The following is a 6,000-nucleotide window of genomic DNA, read 5'->3' as shown; positions in this document are numbered from 1 at the left end:
ACGGACACAGAATAATTTTTTTGCTAACAGATGGTATTAGCGATGATGAATTTGGGTCCACTGCACACTTGTACAAGGTAAAATATTTAACTAACTGTATCATTAAAATAATAGACTAACTCTGAATGTCGGTGTAGTAGAATGTAAATATATTGCACCAGTGTGTATTAAAGATTCATGAAGTTAAGAAGCTCGTAGTTGAATCTTTAACTGTGTACTGACACTATGTAATGCGTCATAAATTTCGCTGCACTGTTCATTTGAACAGGGCAAAATATTTAGCCGTGGCCTAATACTGACACTATGTAAAACAGTAGCTAACAGAATGCATTCGCTATGATAAATTCGGCACTACTGCACAGTTTAAAGAGAACCTTTCATGTGTCCAAAGAATATGAACTAAGTAGCAGGCTACGCAGAGCGGCGCCAAGGGATCTAAGTGAACTTACTTTTATTCTTGGGCGCCGCTCCATTAGCCCGCTGTGTCCCCCGGTAATTTCTCAACATTCAGAGCAGGGAGGAGGAGATGCCAGTGCCTCTCCTCCCTCACAGCAGCGCTGTCCAATCGCAGCGCAGAGCTCAGAGCCAGGGAGTTTTTTTTTCTCCCTGGCTGTGAGCTCTGCACTGCGATTGGACAGGGAGAAGGAACGCCCAGGGAGAAACAGGGCAGACTCCTCCCTGGTGAACCGAGAGTAGCAATTACCATACAGAGTGGGAGAAGGTAACGGGGCCACAGCGGGCGAACAGAGCAGCGCACAGGGATAATAGTAAGAACAGTGAGATCCCTGGGTGCTGCTCTACATGTCCAGATAGTTAACTTAAAATGTTTGGAACCAGGTCCTCTTTAACAGAGCTAAATATTTTAACAGTGTCCTAATACCAACGTTTTGTAAAGAAACAGCTAACAGAATGCATTCACTATGAAAATTTGGCTCCACTGCTCATTTAAACAGGGCAAAATATTTACCTATGGCCTAATACTGAAGCTATGTAATGTAACAGCTAACAGAATGCATTCGCTATGATAAATTTAGCTCCATTGCTCATTTGAACAGGGCTAAATATTTAACTGTGGCCTAATACTGACGCTAAGTAATGCAACAGCTAATGAAATGCTTTCGCTATGATATATTTTGATCCACTGCACAGTTGAACAGGGCAAAATACTACACCATCCTGGAATACGGACACAATTTAACTGTTTCACTAAGGCTACTTTCACACTAGCGTTTTTGCTGGATCTGGCAGGGTTCAGCAAAAACGCATCCGTTACTGATAATACAACCATCTGCATTCATTATGAACGGATCCGGTTGTATTATCTTTAACATTGCTAAGACGGATCCGTCATTGACTCCATTGAAAGTCAATGGAGGACGGATCAGTTTTCTATTTTGGCAGATTGTGGCAGAGATAACTGATCCATCTCCATTGACTTGCATTGGGGTCATGACGGATCCGTCTTGCTCTGCATCCCAGGACAGAAAGAAAACCGCAGCATGTTGTGGTTTGCTCTCCAGTCCGGGAACACAACTAAATGGAACGGAATGCATTTTGGAGCATTCCGTTCTGTTCAGTTCAGTTTTGTCCCCATTGACAATGAATACAGACAAAACTGAAGTAGTTTTTTTCCAGTATTGAGACCATATGATGGATCTCAATACACTAGGGTGAAAGTAGCCTAACATAATGGAATAACTCTGAATGTAAGTGCAGTAGAACGTGCTGCGTACAGCAATATATTACACCTGCCTTATATACTGAGGCATACTGGGGGAGAATTATCAAAACTGGTGTTAAAGGGGTTCTGCACTTTGTTTAAACTGTTGAGCTATCCTCTGGATAGATCATCAGCATCTGATCGGCGGGGGTCCAACACCCAGGACCCCCACCGATCAGCTATTTGAGAAGGCAGCGGCGCTCCAGCAGCGCAGCAACCTTTTCGGTGTTTACCACAGGGCCAGTGACGTCACGACTAGTATCACTGGACTGGGCGGGGCCATGCTCCATTCAAATGAACAGAGATTAGCCCCGCCCTGGCCAGTTGATACTAGTCGTGACGTCACTGAGCCAGCGGTAAACAGTGAGAAGGCCGCAGTGCTCATGCTGCCTTCTCAAACAGCTGATCGGCGGGGGTCCCGTGGGTTGGACCCCTGCCGATCAGATGCTGATGATCTATCCAGAGGATAGATCATCAGTTTAAACAAAGTGCAGAACCCCTTTAAGGAAAACTGGCTTATTTTCTCATATAAACCAATCAGATTCTACCTTTCTTTTTCCAAGGGAGCTCTGTAAAATGAAACTTAAAATCTGATTAGTTGCTATGGACAACTAAACTGTTTTTCCTTTACACTAGTTTAGATAAATCTCCCCCACTAACTGTATGAGTAAAATAACGGATTAACTGTTAATGTGGGTGCAGTAGAACATCCTGCACTTGCTCTCTCCAATTTTCTTTTTTAAATCCGTTTTCAGCGACACTGCTTGTCACGTCTCTCCCTATGCTCAGCTCACAGTAAAATGGCAGAGACCGCATGGGATGAGACTTTTATAGGGCAGCGGATTGGCTGGCTGTACAGCATTATGCATTATATCGTGATGTCGAGCTTCTTACTTTCAATTTGTAACACGTGCAGCCGCCGTTTTAGGAAAAATGGATTTGTTATCATGAAGCGTGAGGAAATTCAGATCCGTGGCGAATCAAAATTTTCCTAAACTTTGGCTCAACTTCCACTTCGGATGCTTCGATTCGCTCAGCAGTACATATTATTCCTCTCAAATCTTGCTCTATTAAGTATCCTAAGTAATTGCACAGGTAAAAATGTAGCTAGTCAGGTTCTGTGAAACTATATTTTTTAAAATAAGAACATGTGTATAAGACATTGCATTACAACCTCAATGTCGAGAATAACTTATGACATCTAACCTTGGGGGTAAGGTAGGGCAATGTTCATGCTTTAGGGTAATATTCATTACATTTGTCATATATATAGTCACATTCTTGAAATACATATCTGTAAACATGAAAGACCAACGTCAAGACTGTAGAAGGGGAATGTGATTCACCACATACACCCCAAGCTAGCACCTCTCTTTTATTATTTTTTTCTTAAACCCCTTTAGCATCTTCATCACTGTCCTATCACCCTCCACTTGAAGAACGTCCTTTGTTTAGCACCACCTCCCTGTCTCCATAGAACTAGTTCTACTATAAAAGCATCAAACATTCTCTGCATCACAGTTATTTGCGCACCAGCAATTCATCCTAAGAAGAGGCAAAACAACTTAAAAAAATGAAATCTCTTCTCTTGCTTACCTTGTGCGCGCTGCTGAAATATACAGGTAAGATCTGTTTACTAAGGATTACACAATTATCAACAGATTACATTCTTGTTTTATAATTTTTTTTTTCTAAACTGTATTTGTGTTTATAACATAGGTATAACATTTTTCCTTAACAATTACTGAAAAATGGTTTTCCCTGATCAAACTTAATTTGAGGTTTACATATTGTAGTATGTGAGTGTCTCTTTCATGATAGATAGTTTGTTGCTTGTATTAGAAATATCATTGATCAGATATACAGTAAGAGTTATTGATACTCTGCTGTATGGCAATATAGTTTAATAATGACTAACCAAGCTAGGTATTACAATATTCAGTGTTCTATGTAAAGATTCATTATTATGTTTTCATAAAGCAAATATGTAAAAAATGTGACGGGCTACAAAAGGTGTGATGTGCTTATTTCACCGGCACCTGTTCTTTGCACACTTGCTTTGGATATTGTTATACGAGGGCCTCCAGACAACTGTGCATAGTTATCTTGATAAAGACAACGTTCAATCTCAGTGAAGAAAATGATCTTGGTAACTAAAATAGATACAATAATGGAAGTGGGTAGAAGATTAGTTTAGGACAGATAAGAGTTGCACGGGATTGAAATTGTTATCTGATCAAAGCAAAGTTACCTGTTGGCGCCAATACCCTCTGCTTAGGATCAGTTCTATTAGCTAAGCCACGAGCATTTATTATGGCTCTAGGCTTTGAAGACATTGTCAGTCATAGGTGGAACATTTTAATGATTTGGATTTCCTGCAACAATGGTGAAAGAAAAATAAGCGAGAACACTAGGGCTTTCCAATATCAGCTTCTGAAATGTGAGGCAGAAATGTAAAGCTTGATAGGACTGATAATAGACATTAAGCCTCATGCACACGAACGTATTTTATTTCCGTGTCCGTTCCTATTTTTTGCGGATCATATGCAGAACCATTAATTTTATTGGGTCCACAAAAAAAAGCGGAAGGTACTCCATGTGCATTCCGTTTCCGTATGTCCATATTTCCGCTCCGTCAAAAAATAGAACATGTATTATTGTCCGCATTACGGACTAGGATAGTACTGTTCTATTAGGGGCCAGCTGTTCCGTTCTGCAATATACGGAACGCACACGGACATTATACATATTTTTTGCGGACCGCAAAATACATATGGTCGTGTGCATGAGGCCTAATGGAAAGAAGAGCACAAGATCTGTAAAACTGAACTTCAGACTCCACAGGGATGATTTATTGAGGAACACTTGAACTTTATTTGCTCTTTGTCACTAATTTGTCTTTTCGTCTATCTCTTTACAGGGGCAGCTTGCTATAGTAAGTCACTTTCATATTTACGTTCTTTGCTAGTAATTAGAGATAAGCAAAGTTTTGAAAAATTTGATTTGGCCGCTTTGCCGAACTACGAGAAGAAATTAAATTTGTTACTAATTACTTTGTCACAATTCGCTTTCCATTGTATAGAGTGGGCGTCATTTAACCCCTCAAATGCCGCGTTCAATGCTGATAGCGACATCTATGACTCACATTCGGCCTTTCAGGGGTTAATTAGGGGTTAAAAAATAAATTATGCTCATCTTATCCACTTGCTCGTAGAGAGGCCGTCCACTCCCATCTTTATCTTTATTGAAGAAAACCCACCAAAGGACCTGTTGTGAGAGTGATGACATCAGCAGGTGATCACGCAGAGCGTGCGGTGACATCATCACTTGGCATAACTGCACACTCCCAGTGTGATCACATGGTGACGGCATTATGCTCACCGCAGGTCCTTTGGAGTGTTTTCTTCAATCAATAAATGTGGAAAAACAACTTATAAAATGTACCTGACATCATGAATATGGTCTTCATGCAGTTACTAGGGCACGTCCATGGCTGAGCCGAGTCACTGCATACAGCTGGCAATCCCACCCACCTCGCAGCTACAGGCAGCGCCTTCCAATCCTGCACATCAGCTCCTGGCACAGAGGCACTTCATCAGCGGGCCATGTGCAGTGAGCAGGGTTGTATATGCTGTTTTCCAACACTAATACAATGACTATGAACTTCAAGAAAACCAGCTTAGAAGGCAAAATGACCGGTGTGAACATGTAATTAGCTTCAAAGTGAACCTGTAATGCTGCCTTCACTGAAATCAGCGATCTGTCCCTTTCTGCTAAAGCAGAGTAATGCTGGCAGTTCACACCAATGAAGCCTCTTCAGCTGCCAGGGAAGAGTCCAGCTTATTCATGAGCTCCCTCTCCATCCAGCCACCCAGCCATGACTGGCAGTTTTCTTCTTAGTTTTCTTCTTAGGAGAAAACTGTCAATCTTTGCCCATGGACTGGGAGAGGGGGAGCTTCTTAATAAGCAGGACTCTTTTCTGACAGTGCCTGACTCTTCACCAGCAGGTATTGCTAGCATTGATGAATTATTCTTAGGATTGGTCATCAATATCACATCAGCAGGGGTTTATTTAAGCGGATAAGTGATAGACCATTTATTTCAGCAAGTCTATCACTACTTTACGCTCCTCTCGGTGAAGGTTGCAGGTTCCCCTTAACCATATGGCGACATTTCAATATATACGGTGGTGCCACCAAGTGGTTCACACAATTCTCCATGCATGTATGATGCTATGTTGACACAGGCTTAGGAGCTGTACCTGCACCATCAGCAGTGGT

Source organism: Bufo gargarizans, chromosome 3 (genome assembly GCF_014858855.1).
Source record: "Bufo gargarizans isolate SCDJY-AF-19 chromosome 3, ASM1485885v1, whole genome shotgun sequence".
In the NCBI taxonomy this organism is placed as follows: domain Eukaryota; kingdom Metazoa; phylum Chordata; class Amphibia; order Anura; family Bufonidae; genus Bufo; species Bufo gargarizans.
This window is presented reverse-complemented; position numbering follows the sequence as displayed.